This window comes from Tympanuchus pallidicinctus, unplaced genomic scaffold (genome assembly GCF_026119805.1).
Source record: "Tympanuchus pallidicinctus isolate F22 unplaced genomic scaffold, pur_lepc_1.0 scaffold3, whole genome shotgun sequence".
Classification (NCBI taxonomy): Eukaryota; Metazoa; Chordata; class Aves; order Galliformes; family Phasianidae; genus Tympanuchus; species Tympanuchus pallidicinctus.
In genome coordinates this window covers 32,614,648-32,640,864 of record NW_026294747.1, presented here as the reverse complement: position 1 = coordinate 32,640,864, position 26,217 = coordinate 32,614,648, and the positions used below count along the sequence as shown (strand labels likewise).

General features: G+C 34.2%; 1 long non-coding RNA gene across 1 annotated transcript; it reads left to right on the top strand.

Moving 5' to 3' along the window:
* Positions 1-514: 514 nt before the first annotated feature.
* Positions 515-25,923, top strand: LOC128086608 (uncharacterized). The gene is made up of 3 exons (XR_008209434.1): positions 515-891; positions 2,411-5,944; positions 25,679-25,923. It is a non-coding gene; the product is annotated as an uncharacterized LOC128086608 (long non-coding RNA).
* Positions 25,924-26,217: the final 294 nt, after the last annotated feature.

The following is a 26,217-nucleotide window of genomic DNA, read 5'->3' as shown; positions in this document are numbered from 1 at the left end:
ATTTGTGAAGTTCACCTGCATACAATATGAGTGTGGTGGACCTTGTTAAAATTTTCTTCCTATATTCATAAAGAACATATGCAACTATTAATTAAAAGTATAAGGCTATTAATTTTGCAGGTCATATCTTCTGATCAACCAAACATTCAGAAATTTATTTTCATTTATTTCTTTAATTTCTCGTTCTTCATGCTTCACTGTGAGACTTTCTTGAAATTAGAATGAGAAAAATAATTAAAGGATATTTCACCGAATGAAATTCCAAATTGGGAAGGGTTTAGTTCAGCTGAAGTTGACTTCCATGGATTTCGAAAGAGCTGGATCAGGTGCTGAACATTACTGCTAGTTTATTCACACATTTGTTATACTCGTGATCTGATTGTGGCTTGCTGAGATTCTAAACTATTCTACCTAAAAATAATTGAGTGTATGTGAGTAATCCCAAGGAACATAAAAACATTTTTTCTCTTTAGGAAGATTGCTATATATGTAGTTCTTCCTAGGACAAAGGTTAGGATATAACCCTATGAATGGAGGCATTGTCATCTTATACACAAAGAGTCTGGCGTTATCTCTGTAATATCTGTATGTATAATTCACAAGTTTGATTCATATTTGACACATCTAACATATTTGATATGAGACGTTTATGGCAAAAATGTGGAACTTTCTTCACAGCTTTTTGAATGAGACTGCAGATTTCTTTTTGACCTGTGTAATAATGTGTCTTTACTGGAATATGTGTGTGTACAGGACTATTTATGCATAATCTCTCTTCACACTGCGTCCTCAAAAGTCTACCTGTGGTTTTGAAGTCAGAATGAAAGATGAGTAATAGGCTCTGCAGTCCTCATAGTGAAAATCTATCCCTGTGCAAGCGACTATAACAAGGTCAGTCATTACCTAGAGATGACATAAACCATGAAAATGTATGCTTAGAAGGCATATACTTGACACAGTGTCTTTTCTACCCTTGTCTGGGGATAAATGTCTAAAGAGATATCTGCATGTTTACACATCCGAGTTCCACTCACATTGAGATGGGAACAATAAACATGAAAATATTTGTCTGCAATCTGCATTTTGTATTTGCCGTCTGTCAAAAGTGTAAAGTCATTTTTTTTGAATACACAAAAATGTACTCAGAATCAAGCTTTCTTGTTAGTGATATGTGAACACTATTACTAATTATTTAAGGAGTTTGATCTGATTTTCTGATTTGTTATTGTTGTAATGGGGAAAAGTGCTTTCAGCAATCAAATGAGAGATATATTGAACTGCCTTAAATGTAATAAACATGAAAATATTTATCTGAGTGATTGGAAGATAGAGGGCAAAATCTTGCAATGGAGTCTCAACCATCTGATTGTGAAGAATGATATCCTAGAAAGCTGAAGGAAAAATAACAGTAAGGATTCAGAGGGAGATGAATGCAGTCCTGCGAACATCGCTAGAGACTAGTTGCCATAGTTTTTGGGCAGGGTATTTTTTGGATGTTCGAATAATAATATAGGAAATATTTTTTCCAGTGAATCATCATATACACTGTTAAGAAACATGCATTATTCAGTCCGCTTCTTAAAAGTTCATTTAATACTGTTTATGTACGTTAATCTATATTTTTCTTTTTCTCCATTAAGATAACTTCTACTGTAAAGAAGAATTCACTCAGATATGTTTTATTATATCATTAATATACATTCCTAATAACCACATGGAAGATTAGTATGGGGTAGTTAATGTGCTGTAAATTCACACCTGAACTTAAATTATACTAATTGGGCTGAGAAAAAGGCGAGTAACTACATATGTTTGTTTCATATAAGTTTAAAATTTAAACTATGGATAATTTTCTTGTTACTGTGCTCAAGATAGCTTTTCTGCTGTAAACATAGGCTTAATTTAGCAGTCAAGTGGGTTATGATTGTAAACAAAAGGTGACTGTCAAAGTAAATAGACTTCTATGGATTTTTTAAAAGATTATTTTACTTTAGCAACTCATAGTATATATTAGCAACTCATAGTATATACTAGCAGGTAGTCTACAATAAAAAAATAATTTGTTGCTAAAGTATATAGCTTATAAAAATATGCATTTTGAGCTAGTGTTTTATGGATATATAACTTGTCGTGTTGTGAATGCAGACTTAATGAGGAACATAGATTGTTACTATTTTTAAAAATATAATTCGGGCAATATCTTCTCTTGTTTATTATGATATATACAGATCTGAGGATTTGAGATTAGAAGACATGTTTTCCTCCTCTGGATATACCAACAAGTGCAGAGTCCTGTTAATTGATATGCTCCCAATAGTCTATTCTAATTGACATCTTGAACATTTTTTAATTTCATCGTTTTTGGCCATATTGCTGAGGGCTGATAACTGATATAAAACCGTTTTCATAGTTTAACTGGAATAACTGCTCTCTACCCTGGAGTACATTCTGAAAGGAAGAAAGTCTTACAAACTGTGAAATTTTGAAGCTCTGCTACTGTCATTACAGAGTACAGAATGAATTACAGGTGAGGTAATGTCACTTACAGGTGTTTCTGCAATTGTGGTGTTATTTTAAAATACATCTCCAAAGAAAAGCAATTTCCACTAATCCACTCCAAAAGCTGCAGTAATAATGAAGCCTGATTTCTCTTAATGAAAGTCTTTAACTCTCATTCATTGTTAAATTTTGACTTCTCACAGTGGAAATAGGAACACCCTAGAATAACATGTCTACTTTTGTTTTATATGGTCATAGATAAATAATGCTGCAGAATGAAATCAAGCTACATAATTATAAAAAAAAAAAAAAGTAAAAAAAAAAAAAAAGTGAAAAAAGAAAAGTCAGGTGATATATATCCACCTGATTCCAAGTAGTGAACATTGCCTTGATGTTGCACGCACATTCCAGATACGCTTTATTCTAGTAACTGTATTATTCAGTGTATTTTGGACTGGAATAGTTCTAGCATGAGTGTGAAATCATCTCTTTAAATCTATTTAAAAGCCACAGGCAGACTTCTGTGAGGATTCAGCAGAGCTTCTTGTAGAAAAAATGCATAGAAACCATACGACCCTTGGACATTACATTTGTTTCATACATATCTGTTCACATCTTGTCTGTGTGCCCTACCTAAGTCAGAGCCCACTGAAGCCAAAATTGCCATGGACATTAACAGAAGTAGGATAACTTTTAAACTGAAAAGTTTATATTTCATACATTAAAAAAAAAAGTCCTTCAACAATCATGAAAGTGAGTTTCAATTGGAAAAATAAACTAGGGGAATGTGTCTTTGAAAATCCCATTCTGAGCAACCAGTAAATGAAAAAAGATTTAAAAAACGTTTACTGGCAATAAAAAATATATTGTCAATACCTAAATAGCAATAGTAATGGGAATATATGTGTAACATGCAGCTGATGAGAATTAGGTATGTCTATGCAGCGAAAAGATATAGACTTTTCCAGTCTATATTTACTTCAGTAAAGTTAGAGAGTAAATATCTGAATATTTTAAAGAATGGTATAAAGTTTAAAAATAAAAGAATCCCAATAAAATCACTGAAAAGAAAAGAAGACTTCATAGAAGCAAAATCTAGTGGCAAAGTGGTATAATAGAGTTGTCAGTCAATGTAAACAATCTTACTAAGTAACAGTGAACATTCCTAGTAATAAGTACACACAGAAAATAGAGTAAGTGATCTATGTGTCTGTATCAGATCTCTTTTAGGAATGAAACAAAAAATTACACAGCAATGAAAAAAACGGAATGTAAGAAAGCAGGCTAAGAACAGTAGAACAATCAGAATAAGCAAAAAAAATTAGTTTCAAGGCAAAGTAATAATAAAACTTGTATAAATAAATGGAAAGATCAAGAAAGAAAATATTGTATGGCACAGTAAAGACTACTGTATGCAGGTCTTTTCCTTTGCAAAAGAAAAAATACTGTGATGTATTTTAAGATAGTACGTTTGAAGGGTGTACTAATTTTAATTGAAAAAGAGTAGGTTACATGAAATGTAGGTAAGTAAAATGAAGGTGAAAGGTAAGGTGAAACCTTCTTCTCATCACTGATTTGTAGAGGTCTACCTTCTGTCTGAACTAATTCTGGATCTGCAAATTCCATATGGATTATATAACTGATGATATCTAAGAATAAGTCAAATAATATAAAACTTGTTTTTAAGGATGGGTAACTGTAGGATTGGAAGAACAATTTTCTTGTAATCTAGATCTCTTGGTCTTCCATGAAGGCCAATTATTAGTTTATAAGACACTAGCTAGCTTATCATGTCAGTGATGGGAATTTTCATCCTAAGTGAGCTGACCACAAGTGGGGAAAATAAACAAATAATAGAACTTGGTCTTTTCATATGTGATGCTATGTCATATGACAGTAAACATTACTTAGTAGATAAGTTTTCAAAAAAATTCTGTTAATATTTTCTGAATATATTTAGAATAAAATATAGAGAACAAAATGAAGTAATGTCTATTTGATGTGATAAAAGTAGGAATGAAATTGTAAAATCTTTGTTTGAAAAAGGAGACAGAAAAAAAGAATAATGTATTTTTCTTAGAAGGAAAAATGTCATTTACAGTTTGATGCTTTTAAACTGTGAACAGATTTTGTCTTGTATCTCACATTTTAGGTTTAACAATATTCCATTTGCTTGTAAACTAATGCTTTGAGTTATCTCAGGTATTCAAACACATGACAGAATTCATTTCTGATCTTTGAACTCCATCTGTCTGACCAGTCCTTTATGTTTGCAGTAGTCCATTTTATGAATAATAATCTATCTTCCTTTTTAAATATGCTGCTTAGAACAATTTGTGCATCTATAGTTGTCTCATTTGACTACTATAGTGTGATAGAAAGTTGTCTGCTAATATCATTTAAATATGCAGAAAACATGTTCAATTTGTGTAATCAGTCTACAATCCAGAAGAATAACTGTACTAAATTAAAAGGAACAGTTGTTATTATCACTATTACTGTCACTATTGCTACATATTATATACTATAAAATATTAAAAAATGGTCACCATAATCTTTAATTTGGTTTGAACATCATTGCTAATTTCCCCAAAGTAATGATATTCAGTTTTAGGTCTACAATCAGGAAACGCTTATCTATTTAGCAAAGCATTTCTTGAGGAACGAACCAGCAATTAAATTCTACTGTATGTACTATATTTTACTATGTAGGTATAAAATTTACTTTATATACTCACCCATTATTCTCTGAATGTATGAACTTGGCTAAATATTTAAGGTATTTCAAATGCTGGATCTAGATAAATGTTCTTATACCCTTGTATTAAAACTAGTCTATTACTGATTATCAAATAAGAAAAGAATGACTGCCTTCCTCAGCTCCTATGTAGTTGTATAGCCAGCAGTCGTCACATCCTTTTCTACGTAAGAAACAGTACTATTTGTTCTTTTTCCCCACTGTCATAATGCTATTCCTTATTCTTCATTTGCTTCCCCCTAGCATTTTTTTTCTTGTTTTAAAGAGCCAATTGAAAAGGATCTCACTTGTATTCAGTGGTTTGTAATTGACACCTGAATTATGGTATTATTTTTATATTTTCCTTCACAATTTCCTTATAATACTCTTATAATACTCTTTTATCTTATTATTTATTTTTTTCTATAGCACATAGTAACTCTTCCAGGGAAACAGTTTCTCTTCTTGTCCATTTCCTCTCATGATACTTGCTTTGTAACATCATACTGATATGATACAGAGATCATTTGATAGCTATCGTTTATTAAAGACAATAACTATGTCTACAAACTAGACTAAACCTCTAAATAGGGCCACTTGATCTTGGTTTCAGCTTACGAAATGAAGATCAAAGTACTATTAGCCCAAATAATGGAGAGTTTCTTTATGGTCAGTGAAGAGTGAAGTAAACCTAGATAAAGAAGGAAGGTAAGATTCCCTTGCATGCTCTTCAAAATTACATTTGATTGTATAATTAAGTTCTTATACCATACAGTAGTCTAATGTAAATGTATGTATAGTAATACAGCTGTTACTGTATCTGTTCCCTAAATACAGAACAAAGAAGTATATGCTTCCAAATATACTTTGGAATGTGATGACTTTAGTATTTCTACATGTATGTGGTCCAGAGAAAAAAAAATCTAATCAATTATAGTCATAAACTGGTACCTCAGATGAAAAGAAATGTTGTTAAAAAATATCTATCTGGAGCATAGCTTCTTATGCACCTGTACTACCTCACAGTATAGTTACAGGTTGAACACTCAGATCTATTGCAGTAATGCAATAAACTATGCTTTTTCCTCTTCACTGCAGCTATACGTAGATCATGTGACCAAATTTCAGAAAGAGGTCAAACTTATAGTAAGTTCACTCTCAATCCCTTACAGATACTTAATTGATTGTTTTGCCTGTTCTTCATACTAATTCTGATACACTGATAACTTTTTGTCTGTGACTGATAAAGAGTTACAAAATATTTGTTTAGTGAGATAATTTCAGGTTTGATCATGTAAAAATCATAAAGGAAAATGTCAGCTCAAACCTTTGTTTGTGCCTTAGTCACTGATATGGTATCTAAATGCACAACGCCCCTTTTAATTATTTCATCCAGTTTCAGTTGACTTTTACTTTACTTGATGTCAATATGTGTGCACAAATGTTTTTCCCACTCTATTACTTTATTTTTTTTTATTCTTATTTGCTAAATGTTCCGCATGTATGTTCTTATCTTGTCTCACGTTACACCATGTGGGAGTTCATACCTGTATTATTATTCTGTGGTAAAAAATTGATTTTTAGAGGAAATCTATTAAACAGAATTTTTTAGTGACAACAAAAAGTAATTGAATGTGGAATTTTATTATCCTCTTTTCTACTGTAATGCTTTAGAGTAAACTGGAGTATTTACTTACATATTCTTCTGGTGTATAATCAAAGAAAATCATTATAAACCGCTAAGATAGAATTTGGATGCAAATAGTATATATTTAAATAGTAGAGATAAAGACTTCTCAGGTTTGATCATGTAAAAATCATAAAGGAAAAAACACAGTAACCAAGAACTATTTAAGAAATTCTTTTAGGCCATTTAACCGACAAGCAGATGAAGTCTTTCAGTGATTACAGTGAAGACTACTAAGTCTGTCAAATCAAGAGTCCAGAAGAGCCATTTTACCTGTACACTTACTGTATCAAATTTTGAATATATATATATACAGAATAGAAAGCTTAAGGTAGCTCAGCCTCTGTGAGAATCGTTTTTCTATTTATTACAAGTGGTCTTTTAAGTTGATTGAACCTCAAAGGAAGAGTAGAGATTTTAATGGTAATTTCTTTCTAGTTGTTATCAAAGCTACTGTAATACAGTTTGCCCACACAGTTCAGAGACTGAAAAAATGTGAGGTAGATTATATTGAGTATACAGAGAACTTAATGAAATACGATGTTAAACTTCAGCTGTTCTTCTGTTTTGTATTTTTATTTTGTATATTTCCCTCTTTTTTTCTTTTTTTCTTTTTAAACTCAGCATATTAAGTTCTCAGTGGGTCACCCTGTCAGCCTCACTTCTGTAGCCTGGATTTAGTTGAATCAATCCTAATTGAAATTCTGCACAGGTCTGATGTTCTGTGGGGATTGCAGATGAATGACAGTGCAGTGGCATGAAAGATAAATATGCTGGCAAATGAGATCCAGGCTCTCCACAGAGGATGGAATAAATTACTTTAGCAATACGGTGGAGGTAATATGCTGGACAAAAAAGTGAAATTGAAGCTAGATTTGTTAAAGAAAAAAAACCAACACAGTTAAGATTTATTTAAAATACAGATTGCAGTATGTACTGCGTTTAGACCATTTCTTCATTTCTTTTGTATTGTGAATAACAATCACTGCATACACTTTAATTTCATTTATGCAGATGGTTGCTTGCACAATTTGAATTCATGTAGCATTCAGAGTTAACTCAAGGCCCAATTGTAATTCTGGTATAGCATATTGATTAGTATTTGATAAATATATAAATTGCACACTAAGTTTAAGGTAGTTCATGCAAAATGTATTTAAACGACCTTGGACAATTGACATGAATAGCTCTGAGGCGCTATTGCCTGAATGATATACATTTTTTGAGTCCAGAGATTTAAGAATTTTCATGACTGAATAAGCAAATAATCTGAAAAGAGCAAACATTAAATTTCATAGAAATTAAGGTAAATTAGGTGATCTGATAGTGCTTTCTTCAATTTTCTTGCCAGTACAGTACCATTTCTCTCAGACTGTTTGTCTGTTACATCTTTCAGCCTAATTGCTAAGCTTCTTAACCAGACAGGATTTCAGGATTTCTAATACAAAAATGTATTAGAATCTAGTGGATAAGAAAGTATTTTCTAGTAGCATTCTCTTAGGTCAGCTGTGATATCTTCTGGAAATTATCCATTACTTTCTTCTGTGCTACAATATGTAGTTACTGTATTTTACATCTTGTACGGAAAAATTGCTTAGCAAAATTACATGAATTTCTTTCTTTTCATTTCCTCAGAGTAGTCAGTTTTTTCAATTGCCTATCAATAGCAATTATATTTTCTTAGGTTATTTTGCGCATTTTAGTGATGTGTCATGGTACTCCAGCTTGGAGTAGTAGTCCAGGCTGTATTAAACCCTACCTTCCATAAAGTCTGACATCCATAGTCAGTTTTCACTGTTTGTTTCTGATCCGGTGTTTTATTCTGTAGCTGAATTTGTTTTCTCTGATCACACTTTAAAAGTCCATATAACACTAGTGCTTTCTTCCCAATTGTTTTTAATCCTTATTTTCTTGGAATGCACTAGCTCATGCTTCTCAGGCATCAGTCTTACCTAATTTTCAGGCCATGTTATAAAAAAGATATTTAGAGATAATTTGGAATAAATCTAAGTGGGCATTACTTATTGAAATCACTGGAGGTTTTTTGCTAATAATGTTAGTACATTTTTCTTAGTAAGTAGAAGAATGGTGTCTTGGATGGAACTGAAAATGGTAACTGTGACTTGAGCAAAGATGTCCTTGTGGGGAAAATAAAATATGCCTGATGGCTGGCTAGTGAATACATGCCATCTTGTATTCTCTGAAACTGACTAGCTGTAAATAAGTGGTGGTCATTATTTAGGGTTGTCTGGCAACAAGAACTCTATGAGGAGAAAGGACTTTAGACTTCAATTTAGTCTTTAATTCTGTCTTTGCCTAAATCATGTATACTAGCTGGTACTAATTATCCTGTTTAGGAAGATCTGAGCTAGTCTTGGGGTTTTAGTTCTTGTTTAATATCATTCAATTTCTGCTGCTTCATTATTGTGATAATGGTTGAAACTATCAACGCAACCTGTCTGTGGGATAAACGTCTAACAATGTTTCTACTCTAATTTGCAGTCACAGTTTCTACATAAGTATTAATGATTTTTTTGCTTGATTATTTTTTAAATGTATTGCTTTCTGAGATCAAGACAAGCTTTGTGTTTCCAATAATGGACAACTAGCTTCTAAATTGCTAGAGAGCAAGATGTATGCTTCCACAGATCTTAACCTGACAGAGGACTGGGTTTGGTTGGATATCTGAAATACAGTGTATTAGTGCTCTTAGCATAAAGTTGCTCTGGTCTCTGATTTGACTTGCAATGTTATTCTTCAAAAAGGGGTTTGCATATTAAAGTTTCTACTGCTGTTAAACTAAAAGCAATTACCATGCAAAAAAAAACCCCAAACCCAAACAAACAAAAAAACCCAAACAAAAAAACCCAACTAATATCCTATATAGCAGCTTTACTTAAAATATTCCAGTGAAAATATTTCAGTGTATGTATTTGTTTTGCTTATTAGTAAGTTATGTTCAAATTTTAAAGAATCATCCAACCAAAAAGGATTTGAGTTCTAAAATTATATCTAAGATAATTTTAAAAACTCACTAATGCATAGTGTGAATATTAAACTAAAGCAGAGAAACAGAGGACACAACAAATATTCATTGGGATACTTCATAGACTAACCTTAGTAAGTAATTTAAGAGTACAAGTAAATAATTAACTTTTGCCATTTCAACAATTACTGTACATTTATATATTTAGTATATATTTATTTCAACAGATACTGTATAATTCATATATAGCAGGAGCCATATGCTTGTACACACATTCTAGAGTTTTTTTTCCAGGAGGTAAAGAAGAGCAAAAACAGTAAAAAGATGTATACTCCACACACGTATGTTAGCATACCAGCAGACTAAATAATTCTATATTTGTTCCACAAATAACTTCCTGAAAATAGGAAAACAGATGCTGCTTCAACTTAACTTGGAAGTGGTGCTATGAGAGCCACAAATTTTGAAGGATTTTTCAACTTACTATTGGTTCAAATGAAGTCAGCAATGTAAGATCTTCTGTATTTTTGTTCAGGAAATGTCTGCAATTACAATAGTAATCTGCTATTTCAGAAAATAGTAATCTGTAAAATAGCAGAAACAAAAGGTCAATCTCAAGAATGAATATAGGTTGGGCAGAGAATGACTTGAGAGCAGCTCTGAGGAGAAGAATTTCAGGCTGTCAGTAGATGAAAGACTCAGCATGAGCCAACAGTATGTGCCTGCAGTCCAGAAGGTCAACTGTATGCTGGGTTGCATCATGAGAAGCACGACCAACAGGTTGAGGGAGGTGATTCTGCTCCTCTGCTCTGCTCTCATGAGACCCTACCTGCAGTACTGCATCCAGTTCTGGGGCTCCCAACACAAGAAAGACACGGAGTTGGAGTTGGTCCAGAGAAGGGCCACGAGGATGATCAAAAGACTGGAGCACCTCTTCTATGAGAATAGGCTGAGAGAGCTGGGGCTTTTCAGCCTGGAGAAGAGAAGGCTCTGGGGAGACGTTATTGCAGCCTTCCAGTACCTGAAGAGGGCATACAGGAAAACTGGGGATGGACTTTTTAGAAGGACATGTAGTGATAGAACAAGGGGAAATGGTTTTAAACAGGGAGAGGGTAGGTTTAGACTAGATATTAGAAAGAAATTCTTTACTGTGAGGACAGTAAGACACTGGAATGGGTCACCCAGAGAGGTTGTGAATTCCACTCTCTCTCTGTAAGCATGCAAGGACAGGCTGGGTGGAGCTTTGAGCAACCTGATCTAGAGGGGTGTCCCTGCCTATAGCTGGAGGGTTGGAACTAGATGATCTTAAAGATCCCTTCCAATCTAAACCATTCTATGATTCTATGAAAAGCTGTTATTTTAACAGAGATCTCTTCAGAGTCTGAAAATGCCATAAATGAGCTACAGATTGAAAAATTCAACTTAACATCTACATTAACAGACAGGTTAATGGTATGACGTGTAACCATACACAATACATACTGTTTTTAGGAGTATTTTACATGAAAAAGAGAGTGTAAATATCACATAGTATACTTAGGCATGTCTTCACCAAAAAACTGCTCGTTGCATATATTAATGATCTTGTGTAAAGGTCTATTAGTTGAATGCTACAGTTTGAAAATATATTTGGGAACAAGTCTGAATGGCTCATGATATCAAAGAGACACTGCCAGAATTTGTAATGTCCTGAAGAGGAGCTATTAACTTTTACTGAGAAATAAGCTGGCCAAATAAGCTTTCCCTATTCTAGCTTTTGTGCCATGTGGCAATGATGTGACCAACCTGTGAGCAGGCAGCATGCCATCTCAACAGATGGGCATGAATACAAGTAGCTGGGGATATTGTTATTCTGTGTCTAGCAGATGTACGCGCCTATTAAGACTGTTGCTCCCAGCTGTGAGAGTCAAAGCAGTAGTTTGCCTTGACCCTCTTTTTTAGAGTTGGGAATATCTGGCACCACTAACCCAGTTCTGAACTTGATTGACATGGAGTACCATGAAATCCTGGAAGGGGAAGGCAGGGAGTTTGAGGTAGTTTCCTGTACTGCTACAATTTTAGTACTTTTTTTACGTACATTATGTTAGCAATACCAGACACAGAAGCAATAGAGCATGGAGCATGCCCTCTATGGCTAAATCTTTCTAATATGCAGGCTGTACCCACAAAACTATGAATGGTAGACATCATTTACAAAATAATATTTGCCTGCCATATGAGAATTAATTACTGTCATTACTTTAATGATCAAAGTGCACAGAGGACAACAGAAGCAGGACTTACCACTGTATAAGTAACTGAACATTTGAATGCCACTGCTAATCATATTCTTTTAGCTAGAGTAATATTCTAGTAGAAATACTAGCAATTTTTTTTCAGAATCATTTTTTCTTATCCATAGGTCAGTATACAAATTAGTGTCTTTCAGACAGTAGCTTTTTGGGTACAGCTAAATTTTAGATTTCTAGAAAACCAGAAAGTTAAGAAACACCAATTCATATTGTTTTAGATGCCCATATTCTCAAGATCACAGACATTTGTAGAACTTATTTTTTAAAAATATGTTAGTGCTTTTAGTTGGGAAGTTACTTTGAAACAACATGGTGAGTGGTGGGATGAAATGAGACATTATCTAAATTGTTGCGCTCTGCACAAATCTCTCAATCTTTAGTAAGCCTGCAGGAACAGTATTTTAGGAAGCAGAACAAAAAATGAAAATGTATTGCCAGTAAGATGTATCCTATAGTGTTGCCAGAGTATGTAATGTGTTGTCACCCTAAATTCAGATTGGTGGAAAAAAGGGAAATATTTCAGTCATTTCCAAATAGCTCTTCTAGAAAAAAAGCAGTCTACAGAAATTTTGCTTCTAGAGTTTGAGGCAATATTTGATGCACTGTTTGTAATAATTAGTTTGTATAATAAACAGTTTAGAAATCAAATCTGTTACCTACAGTTCTATGCTATGTATTTATTTGCAAACAGACAAACAGTAATATACCACTTTTGGGGAAAAATTAGTTAATAAGGCATTCCCGAAATGTATTTTCCTAAACTTTTATATTACAATGGAATATTGGTCTAGGTATGCTTTATAGCCATATGGCTACAGAGTGATTAAAACTCCAAAATAGGGTATTTGTTTCATAGGCTTACATAAAACAAGACCTCTTATCCATGCAATTTGACTTCAGTCCACTAGAACAATTTTGTTCGTTACATACTGAAGTTTATGCATCTAAACAAATGAACCATTTTTAAGTTATAGACCAGTTTAGTATGCTAAAAGCTCCTTGATTATGTCCCTTACTTGATGAAGGGAAGGGACGTCCTACTTTTCATTTGGCCTAAGAGGTGTATGTGGTCACAATAAATGGTGAAAATATCCACATGAATGTGTGTGCAGTGATATTTGTCTTTTAGTTGAAGCAGTGAAGCATGGAAAGATGTGACAGAACGAAATTAAAGCACAGGAAAAATGGATGAAATTGCTTTCCTCTGCCTTTGCTTTTATGTCTTTCTGTAGTAGGTCACTACTGGAAATAAGAACTCGGGTGTTAGTTCTCACTCTGAAATTTCTGTGAAATATGAGGACTAGTTACTAGCCCCTGTGAGAAGGAGGTATATTGTGGCAACAATGTGGTTATGAATGAAGATGAGAAGTATATTTGAAATATACTATGTTTAAGAAGACTAGAAAAAGCTGGAGTGCTCAAAATTTCATTTTATTTTTCTAGCTGCCAGATAACTGAATTGATGAAATTTACTCCCTTTATTATTATTTTTTTTTCCTGATTGGTATGTTGACCATTATTACTAAAATGATACTGCTATTAAAGGTATTAAATTATAGTAAACGGGGGCAAGCACCAGTAATACTCTTCCACTTGGTGCAAGCATCATTTTCATGATTTGTTCATGCCTCTTTGATCAAAATAATGAATGGTATGAAAGGCCTGTATATGTATAACTAAGGAGTGGGTATGTGAATGAAGACTGCTTTTACCTATATTTCAGCATAGTGTAAACTCAAACATGTCTGGAAGTATACTATAGGAAAGGAAAGAAATGGGTACCTTATGGCTATAGCTTTCATTTCTATAGAGAAGCTGTAATATTCACATGTTGTATGTGTATTATAAACCTTTCAAGAAAAAAGAGAAAAGAATTGTCTCGTTGTTGCTGTAGCAGAATGTTCCTGTCTGTGGCTTTGGTCATGCAAATTCTTGTATAATCTCTAGTAGCTTTTTCTTTCCCTTTGCACTCTAGCACAAATATGAACAAACATTATCTGTTAGCACACATTAAATAAAGTGTCTGACATTCTCAGCAAGAAGCATCAAAGTTGTTGTGAATTTCTTCCTTATTCTTATAGATATGCACACACAAAAAACCAATATGGACAAATGAAAGAGGATTAAGGAAATTAATGCAAGTAAAAAAAGATAAGTTGAGGAGATATGCCTATATGTATGAACTGGTGTAGGTTCATTAAATTAAATAAAGTTACATTGATTGGCCTGTTCTGAATATCTGAGCAAAGATTTCAACTAATTCTCACTACTGCAGGAACATTTTCCTTTCCTTTACTTGTTTTGACTTAATACTCACCTTTTACCTTGATTTATTATGCACAACAGAAAGATTCAAAATTGCTTAAATATGCTTGAGAGAATTAAAAAAATCATAAGTTATTTGTTACTGACTCAATATCATTTTTGGCACTGAGGTGTTTAGTGTTCCCAGACAAATATGCAAGATTGTACCATCTATTCTTGAGCTTCACAAGCATCCTAAGGCTGTCAGTCATGGTGAAGCCTGGAAATGAATAGCAGTTTTTCTGCTGGGCAAATATTTTAAATTTTATGTATATTATATTGCTGGATGATGCTAACAGTAATAAATGTTATAATCCCATATATATTATAAGACTTTTATATAATTTACAACTTTATTTTTTATGATTTCAAGTCTCCTTTGCATTTCTTTAAGACAGCAGATAATCCTTATGTCCTGTCTATATTTAAAAGATTACAGAATTAAAAGCATGGTCATGATAAACCTTGCAACTCAGAAGCATGTGTACTTCTAGAGGAACAAGTGAAGAATGACTGGATATAATAATATTCCCTTTTCAGGAGAAGGAAGGAACAAAAATCCTGGGCAAGCAAAATTGTAGAGCTCATCTACAGGAAATATTTGGGTTTTTTTTGCATACCAAATACACTAGCCTAATCCAGACTTAAGCATGCTATTTAAAATAGTATGGAATAAAGACCTCTGAAAGCACTATCCACAGGGACTATTCTGTTTTGCTTAGTTACTACTTGCTACATTGTGTTAGATCCCAAGGTGAAAGTGTTGCCCTTCAAATGTTTTTAAATAGCACTAGTGATAACACTGTATAGCATAAATTAATATAATTCAAAAATGTCTCCTTTAATTGGTAGCAAGGTTTAAACCAAGGTTCTGAGAGGCTTCTCAGGTACATCCCTCTTATATGAGGGTGATACTGTTCTGTAATTCCTGCAAAGGAACAGGTCTGGAGCATGACTATTGGTTTACTTCTATGACATTGACTTTTTCAGTTCATACTTGGAGAAACCTAACAGGGATGTCTTACAGATCAGAGAGAAGTGACTTCTGCTGAGAAAAAATGAGTGCTGCATAATGGATGAAGACAAGTTAATTGAGCCTGTTGTCTGTGTTGCTTGTCTGTCTTTAGATTGCCCTGCTCCATGACTAGACCACATCCCAAAGAACATAAGATATATCTTGCTTAATCAGTGTAGGTCAGTTCCTCAAACCTAGCTGTGCCCGCTGGATGCTGATGAAAAGATTATGTGGCCAAGGTTGGAGATATAGGATGCAAAATAGATGGTAATTAGACTAGATTAGATAGTTCAGATTTTTGCAGCCCGTGGCTGGGCTTAAGTTTGCTTTGTCTTTATTGTCCTCTTAATTTTCTAGTACACTGCACAGATATGTTAATTTAGTGCTCACACTGAATGTGAGGTCATAGTGTCTCACTTTTTTCTGTAGTTGATTGCTTATCACCTTCTCAGACTGCCATTCTATTTGCCATGTGTGTTTGATGATTGGTCCTCAGTAAATCCCTCTGCAAGAATACTGATCGTGTTTTCTTTTTTTCTCTTAACAGCTGCTCAGTAATTTCACATGACATAATGTAAATGTATTCATGAAGTAAAGTGAGTCTCTCTCAGCACGTGTTGATTGTGCTCATAGAGGTGTTTGCCAGTCTGTTGAACACATTCTGCAGTTACTTTTTTTTTTTTTAACAGACAGATTGAAAACAGAAGACAATAAAAAGAAAGACTTGAAGCATTTTGTCTGTTTCTGAATCTTTATCTCCTACACACAATAAACATGTTCATTCCAACGGACAATGTGCAGCTAAATCCCTTGTGCTATTTGAAAATTTCAAGAGATAATTTTGTAAAACATCATTTATGTTCTGGCCTGGTACACTGCTCCTCCCTGGCTGTTATCTTCAGAAAGCAGTTGGTAAAATACTGAAATAAATTACAGATGCAGATCTCAGATTTAAAGAAGTGTTGCTTTTTTTTCATAAAATATTCTGTAAAAGTCTTTGAGCTCTTATGTGAGAAAACAAAAGTGATGATTTAGAGCTTTAAAGGATAGTTTATTTTTATGACTTATAAAATCACAAGTGTGAGAGAATGCCAAATGAACCATTTGGCTTGAAGTTCTAAAAAAATGGAAACACAAGATGACAATAATCAGGCAAATATCATTGCATCAATGAAGGTTCCATCAACAGCTTGGTTTAAGAGTTGAAATAGTCATATTGTAGGTCTGCAAACATTCAAAATCAGCAGGAATTAACAATTTCTATTACAGAAACCATATATTCTTTCTCTAAACCTTTGTTTCATGGAGGCTATGCCTGTGTGGTAATATTGTGCACTGAATGAAACGGATACAAGATTTGGACTAGAGAGACAGAATATGCAATAGTTTGTGGCTAGCATAATAGTATAGAATTAACATACCCATTTTGGAGGAAGGATACTTCTGTTTTCGTTCACTTAAATATCTTTTATCACTGGAGCATATCTGATGTTGCAATCCTGAGGAGTTTGTCTTGAATCTTCTGGAAGAAAGGGATACCATTCAGAGGGACCTGAGAGGTGGGCCCAGATGAACCTAATGAGGTTCAACATAGCAAAGTGCAGGGTTTTGCACTTGGGCTGGAGGAATCCCAGGCATTTATACAGACTGGAAGGAGCAGTCCTTGAGAGTAGCCCCACAGAGAAGGAACTGGGGGTCCTGATGGATGAAAAATTAAACATGAGCTAACTCTTGCAGTTCAGAAAGCAAATGGTATCCAGAGCTCCATCAGGAGAGGGGTGGACAGTAGGGACAGGGAGGTGATTGTCCCTCTCTACTCTGCTCTTGCGAGGACCCATCTGGAGTACTGCACTCAAATTTTTGAGTTGAATATCTGATTGCAATTCTAGACATTCAATTTGAAAATTCACAGGTAATGTATGTAAAAATGGAGTTGCAAACATTCAGAAAGAAAAGCTGATTTTTTCAAAAATCTCAAAACCTACCCTCAAGTTCCTTTATTAAAATGGAAAGCATGGCCGCATATTTTTGCTCTTCTCAGAACTGTGTTTAGCCAATGCATCAAGATACATTTGCCATAGCTGGGGCATGCCATAATTGAAGTTTCATTTCAATTAAAATACTGTTGTGGTTTTAAACATAGCACAGATAAGTTGTTTTTTACCTTGAAGATGCAGGTTTAACTCATTTAAATGAGTGGTTAAATCCACCAGAAGCGCAAATCTGAGCCACTTTTAATTTTCATGTTCTGGCACAAGTTTTTGTTTTGTTTCCATAAAGGAATTGACTTCATTTCAAAATTCATGAATTACTTTTATCATTTTACCCTGACTTAGCCACCTTCCTTTGGAAAAAGACATTCCTGGTCTTACTGCTGGTGGCAGAGGGTGAAGACTCAAATATCATGCCAGAGGAGGAATTCTTCCTACCTCAGAAAAATTAATTGAATATGAAACTATCAGATATTCTTTTAAGAAAGCATTCTTCTCTGAATTTCCTTAGAGATGCAAGTACAATTCTGGGAAAATACATCTGAAATTTTCTGTGACATTGTTCATGGAATATAAATATTTAATCTAATTTAATCTAAAACCAAAATTTTGTGAAAAACTTTTTAGGAAAAAATTTTTCCTAGTATTCTAGGAATTCCACTTCCTACTGTCAGTTATAATGATTTTTCATTTTCAATCTGCAAAATCAACAGAATAAAAATGCTACAAATTTATTTTGGGCAGTGTTGGTGTTAGAACAAAAAAAATAATTTTTATAGTAAAGATAATTTGAAACAAACTCTGCATTTTATGGATGAAATGGAAAGCTGTATGTCTGGATATTCTTTCTCCCTCGTATGTATATATATCTTAAATTTTTAAATTAAAATCTATATAGGATCCTTTTTAGTCACTCACATGAATTATATCTCCTGCATTTCTCTTTTATGCTACAGTATACACCAAATACATTCTTGGGCATTTATTTTTCATATATTCTTAGTATATTTTTATTTAGTTGATATGATGTGATTGTAGCATTCTCTTCTCTGCTACAGTATACACCAAATACATTCTTGGGCATTTATTTTTCATATATTCTTAGTATATTTTTATTTAGTTGATATGGTGTGATTGTAGTATTCTCTTCTCTGCTAAAATGCTAAAATTAGTGTTTGAAAATAACGTCATGATTCATGTTACCAAGGTTTACTTCAGAGATCATGCAGCAGCTTTCCAGAGGAAATAATTTTTAAATGAAATAGAGAACTAGTGTCCAAGTCACTTTTATTTTAAATAATGTCAGTGATATTCACTAAATTCACATTCACACTATTTAAAATGTTATCTATTTAATTAACAATAGCTGATTTCCATGTTCCCAGGCTTGTTTATACATTTCACAATAAAAATAATAAAAAAAAAGTTCAATAAAGTATTGAACTAATTGTAAGGGGAGGAAAGAAATCCATATCTGTACAGCTCTTTTGAACTCTTTAAGCGCAATCATGCCTGTTCATCCTGGCTCAGTGAATCTCTGATCTCTGCAGACTGAAAAATATTAAATAGCTTCAACAGAAAAGACAAAGACTCTTAGTTTTACCCAAACTAAAGTTCCATGATAGTTGTGGTATTCTTATGTCAGATATGAATATACATATTTCCAATAACAATGTGAGAAAAGGAGATATTTCTTTCACTGGAAAGAGAAAGAAGTGAGGTCCCTTGTGTTCAGGTAAAAACTACCAGATAACAAAGTGCCGTGTATAGGTTTCACCCTCTTGTGACCTGCGAGATGAAAGTTAACTCTTTCTTTTTCTACATATAGGAGAAATTATAAATATTCAGAATGCATTGCTAGAGAGACAGTGCTTCCAAAATGAGACAGTATCCAATTCCTTCTTAGAGGTGTTCTTGTCTTCTTCAGCAGTTTCAGTTACTCCTTCTTATCCTCAGTCATATTATGGTCTCAGTCATATATTTCAGTCAGGTCTCATGATTAAAATATCTGCTTGATACTTAGCACTGCTACACTTTTCAGGTGCCCAAATCAGAAACTGTAGTATCTAGAGCATTTATGAATTTGAATTCAGCCAGAATTCTAAGTCCTATGTGACTGAATTTAGGGTCTGAAAGCTTACCTAAGCCCCTGGTTTCTTGTCTATTTTCAATTTTTGAAGACAGGTGCGTTTAACATCGCATTTGAAATACTGCCAGTTCTACAACAAATAAAACAATATTTCCTCAATCTTGTATAATAATTAATAGTGCAATTACTATTATTTATGTATAAATAACAGGCAGACCTTAGACCTGCTTTATGAACATTTATGCAGCACTCTGTTGGCAAGTTTCTTTTTTTGTTGTGTTTCAATTTTTTTTCCATAAAAATGAAATAATTTCATTTTAATTAATACACTGACAAGAGAAAAAATGTCAGTCATTACATTGCACTTAACGAACAGCATTATAAAGCATAAACAAAACGTATACTAAAAGATAGTTTAAATCATATTTTAATTTCTCCGTGTCTTTTTTATCCCCCTAAAATTTGAAACCATTCTCAAATTATATGTTGTTACATCCCTCTCTTGGTGATATATGCTTTTTTAATTTTGTTTTTTATTTTCTTTTGGTCTTCAGATTCTTCCATCGACTGACTTTTACCTGATAGATGTGAACGCAGAAAATTAGAAGTAAGGAAGGGTTGAAAAAGTTTGATTTATAGCTGCAATCAATTAACCAGTTGCTAGGGAACCATCAGCTATCCAATCAAAAATAGCAATCAGCCAACTGGAATCAGCAGGATAAAAAAAAAAACGAAAAATCATTGTGCTTTCCCCCACTTGTTTTTTTTTTTTTTTTTTCTTGTTTGTTTGTTTGTTTAAATTCACAAAGCAGGACAGAAGGGAAGTTTGATACCAAGGGGTTTTGTTTTTAATTTAGGAACTTAAGGGATGGCCTGGCAGCAGGAGTTTGAGTTTATATTTGGTTATCTTTGTATTTATTGGTGGTAATGAAAGTGAAGAGTAGTAACTCAGCACGTGGTAGTAGTAAAGAAGACTTAATTTGAATGGACCAGGCAAGCCTAATGTTGTCTGAACTGGCTGTGATTTGAAAGCTCTAGTCTTTTTGTGTAATAGTTAATTAAAGCTTAATGAACTTCCATGTGTGGATAATAATTGGCAGGGATAAGTGATAACGCCAGGTGATACACATGAAAGCAGAAGATTTCATTTCATTCTCTTAGAGCTTGTTCAGGTATGCTAAGGGCTGCAGAAAGAATTCACCATCTGAAGTTCAAATGTGATTTTTGGTGCTGGTCAAGCACCTGTTTCAGGTTGTGTTGTACTTGTTTCCTCTGTTAGCAAAAGGCTTGCTTTAAAATGTCTTTTCTAGCTTTTTGTAGTTGAAGTTTTAAAAGAAATGTTAGAATAGGAAAGCAGAATCTGTATGTTGATAGATTTGCATTGTTATTCTTTAAGTATTTTATTTTTTGTAATTTTGATAATTATAGTTTTCAATTTGAAAGGCTAAAACAAAGGACTCTCTTTTTAAAAGGACACCAATTACAAACAAACAAAAATAACCCAATAACAGAATCCACAAATCTTGCATTTATTGACAGTGATCTAAAGCAAAAATAGTTTAGTTTTTCTGAACAGTAGTCTTGTGTATCTTTTATATGCTCAGGATAAAAATCAAGGGTAATGTTTGGAATTTCCCTCTTCTAAATATTGTCTTAATTCTATTGTCTTGATTTTTGTTTTTATATTTAGGTATGTGGATACATTAGAGGAGTGTGAAAGAGAAGGAGGCTTGTTTTTCATCCCTCACCTATCCAGCCAGCTGTGATATCTTCCGTATCAGCAGTACTATTGCTAAGAAGCCCAGGTACTTACACTGTTTTTCTGGAATATTAATAATTAATTCACATTTGTATATTAGCCTGATTAAAATGAAAATTTATCCTTCTTCTTTAATCTGCCCTGTGAGACCACAGCTGGAGTACTTTGTGTAGTTCTGAGCTCCTCATTTCAAGAAAAACAGCAAACTGGAGAGAGTCTGACAGAGGGCCACAAAGATAATTAGAGGCCTGGAGCTTCTCCCTTACAAGGAGAGGCTGGGAGACCTGGGACTATTCAGTTTAGAGAAGAAAAGGCTAAGAGGAGATCTTATCAATTCTTATGAATGTCTAATGGCTGGGAGTCAAGTAGAGGGGGTCAGGCTCCTTTCAAGGATAGAACAGAGGATAACGAATATGCAAGTTCTGTATGAACATCAGGAAAAACTTTTGAGGGTGGCAGAGCACTGGAGCAGAATGTATAGAGAAGTTGTGGAATCTGTTATCTGGAGATATTCAAAACCTACCTGCATGCTTTCCTGTGTAACCTACTTCAGCAGAGGAGTTGAACTAGATGGTCTCTAGAAATCCATTCCAACTTCTATGGTTTTGTGAATAGAGGCTCAAAGGTGCAGCAGCATAACATGGCTTTGCTGTTGGCATTAAAAAAAGAAAAGAGAAGTGCCTTGAAATTGCAATCTTGAATCTCTTTATTTGTTGAAGCGGTTGTAAATGTCTGTTCACTGCAGACAGGCATGAGACAGAACAGAGTGCAGGACTGTTTGGTTGCCCACTCCTAGTATGTCACTGTGTATGGATTCAGTATCATGAAGCACCAAAGTAAGAAGAGAAGAACTCGGTCATTATACCAGTACAGTCTGGACACTGAATTTCTAAACAGCAACTGCATTTCTGAGAGTCTTTTTAAATTATTATAATAACCTAAGGCTTTGGATTTAAAACATTCATCCATTTATACTCTAGGCAAACTGTCTATTTTGTCTCTGCCTCAAGCCACCTTTTGGTCTGGATTCCACCTGGTATGAGGTGCAGAGATTTGGGTACTCCTAAGGATGTAAAAATAGGAGAATAAAGGTTTAAATGGGAAGCTAATTTCTGTACATATTGGGGATTCAAGCAGTTTCAATACTGTAAACTTAAAATAGCTACTCATGTCTGCAGAATGGATACACTTCTGAAGTTTGAGAGCTGAATATTAAATGACTGTGGTAATGTTCAGATTTATTAAGTCAATGATTATATCTGCTGTAGCTTCACTCTTGAAGTCTCTATGCAATTTTTAAGTTTTTCTACTTAATATGAGTATAGAACTCTTTTGTGGTGTTGATAAAGAAAAGAGTGTGAAATTTCAAAGTGTATGGAAAAATAACATTGCACTTGATGTACTCAATAGAGGCTGGTCAGTCTTACATGGATCCCTGAGGAGGTGTTGGAGCAGATAATTCTGGCAGATATTTCCAAACGTGAAGAATGAGGACGTAATTGGGTATGCTTATTGTAGATTTAGAAAGGACGAATCAGGCTTGGCCAATCTAATAACCTCCTACAATGCAGTCACTATTTTGAAGGAACAGTGGATAATGTATGCCTTCAGCAAGGCTTTCAACAGTCTTCCATAACACCTTCATTAAAAAAATGATGAGATACGAGTTAGAAAAATAGGCAATGAGGTGAGTTATAACTGGCTGAACTGCAGAGATGTATGCGTTGAGAACAGTGGTATAATCCAGCCGCTGGTCACCAGTAGTTTATCTTGGGAATTAATGCTTGGGCAAAAACTATTTTGTTAATGATGATACAGAGTACATTCATCAAATTTTCAGATGATATAAAACCAAGTAGAGTGGTTGTTTCACCAGACAGTGGTGTTACGCTGCAGATGAACTTTGACAGGCTTGAGAAATGAATGAGGGGGAACATCATGAAGTTCACCAAAGCAGAGGCGCACAAAGTCCCATACTTGGGATGGAATGTACCCATGCAGCTGTATAGGCTTGAGGCTGACAGTCTGGAAAGTAACTTTGAAGAAGAGGACCTGGGTGGTGTCATGGTCATCCTCTTAGATGACAAGTTAACTGTGAGGCAGCCAAAGAATGTCAACAGCATCTTGAGCTGCAGTAGGAAGACCATCACCAGTATCTTAAGGGTGATACTTTTTTTGCCCCCACAAGGGGCTGGAGAGATTGTGTATCTAGTTTTGTATACAGAAACATGAGAGACATTAACATTCTCAAGCAAGTTCAATGAAGGCCAGTGAGGAATGGCTTGGAGCATGTGTTAGAGAAGCTGAGAGAGCAGACTGTGTATGAACTGGAGAGGGTGCCTTGAGGATCTTGTCAGTATTTGTAAATTTCTAAAGGGAGGGAGTAAAGAAGATAGACCCAGACTTTCCTCAGTGGTTGTTGAGGAATGAAGCAAGAAGAAGTGGGTGGAGACTGAAATATAGAAAATTGCTTAAATATAAGCAACAGCTTTGTAACTTTCAGTTAAGACTCAAATAGCTTGATGAGAGGTGATGGAGTCCCTATGTGTGGAGGTAGTCTAAATCTGACGGCATAGTCATGAGCGCTTTGCTTAGATGATCTCCAGAGGTCCCTTCCTGCTTCAATGTGGAAATAATTTTACATGTTTTACTTAATCATCTGAAGAATCAGTAGGGAACGTGCAGGTTTTTTTTTTTTTTTTTTCCATAGAACTATAGAATAGTTTGGGTTGGAAGGGACCTTTCATCTAGTTCCAAACCCCCTGCTTATAGGCAGAGACTCCTCCATCTAGACCAGGTTCCTCAAAGCCTAGTCCACCCTGGCCTTGAACGCCTCCAGGGAGGGAGCATCTGCAACCTCACTGCAACTTGTTCCAGTGTCCTACCACCCATGCAGTAAATAATTTCTTTCCTAATATCTAGTCTAACTCTTCCAGTTTAAAGCCATTTCCCTTCATTCTTATAAAAAAAAAAGTACAAAGGTGTTTTTTTTCTTTGTTTTGTAGATTGACGCTAAAGAGACTGAAGTTTTACTTTAAAACTTAGCCGATCTGAATGATTTCTGACTTGATAGGTAGCAATTAGTGCCACGAGGTATTGTGAGAAACTTGGTTTATGCATCTGTTAAGCCTTTTCTTCCTTCACTGTGATGGTTAAGATGGAGAATATTTTCTGAATTGAAGATAGAAGGCAAATACATTCCAGATGTGCAAATAGCTGCAAGCATACATGGACTTCAGTGCTATAAGAAAATAATTTATGTAGCACAGAAACTAATGTTGATGTTGAGGGAGAGGTTGGTGGAATTATCTGCAATGATACTTATATAATTGTTTTCTTTTATCCTTTTCTCTAAAATTATTTTACCAGGATAACATGCCTAAAAGTAGATCCACATGAAGTTTTATTTCAGTGACAAGTAGAGAGGTTATTTTTCAGTGAGAGTTGCAACAACTAGCACAGTGAACTGGGTAAGTCAAGGGTGCTCAGGAAACGAGTGTGTTCTAGTATCCTTAGCAAGGGTAAAACTTTAACATCTCCCTTAGGTACAACAAAATATGTAGCAAATATCATTAAAAAAAAAAAATTGAAAATATGAGACTGAACTTTGACAGCCATGGGGGTTTCACTGTATCTGAATACAAATGCTGAATCACCTATGTAGGCAGCCCAAAATCACTGATTTGGAAACTTAGGTAACATGATAACAAGTAATTATCAACCTTCTTCTGTATTCAGTGTAATACAGAATGCATTTATTAACTTATGCCTTTACAGTGAGAGAATAATTGACACTTTCAGCTGTATCAGCATACTCTCGATTGCAGGATGAAAATGTTGGAAGTATTAGTAAATGACTGTAAAGTACTAATGAAAAATAATTTTTAACTTTTGATTTCTTTTGATATTCTAAAAAAAAAATCTAGGGTTCTCACAAAGGAAGTTAAATATGTTTTTGAATTTGATTTTTAAAAGGAATGTAGAAAGACTAATCACCAAACATGTACTGTTTTCAGAATAAACAATAATGCCATCCTTTTGTAGATCTGAATACTTTCCTTCCTCATTGCAGTAATGCTAAGTTTCATGGGCAAGAGGTAGCACATACTGTTTCTAATCTTGAGCAATGTGTGTTAAATGACCGGCAAGTAGGTTCACACTGTTTGGCCAGCCAGCTGATGCTAAACTGTGATGTAATATCAAAGAGTTCTGTCTGATTTTTTTCTTTGTACAAGCATTAATTTGATCTCTCTTTTGCTATTCATAGAATTTTCATTAAAAACAATAACACTTGTGGAAACAAACTCTGTCTTTGAATAGGTTGAGATGAGATAAAAAATTGATGAGGATTAAAAGATTTGAGGTGAAGATGGAAAGACAGGAACTATGATCTCAAATGCCTTCTTTTGGAAACCAGAGGAAAAAAGTAAGCATTTTCTGACAATTGTTTTCTTTGTAGTGATGAATAGTAAGTCAGATGATACTGTTGCCATTTTTACTGGTGGTGAGTTGTTTACTGTTCAAAAACTATGGTAGAGCCCCATAGATATTAAATCATGGGTTCTCTAAAAGAATGTGGCACACTCACAATAATTATTAACAGCTGCAAATATAGTTCTGGGTGAAACAGAAAATGATTGATAACATTCTTGGCCCCTTAAAAGTGTGTACTATAAATGAACACTAAAGGCTCTAGTTCTTAAAATGGGCTGATGCCTAAATTCTTTGGAGGTTTTGGTATTTCAGGTATTTACTGGATTACTGTTTAAATATGTCGGCTGACTTATAAAATAGTAGAGAAAATCTCAGCATACAAAACGTCAGAATGCAGTCACCTAGAGGCAGTGAACAAGAAAGCG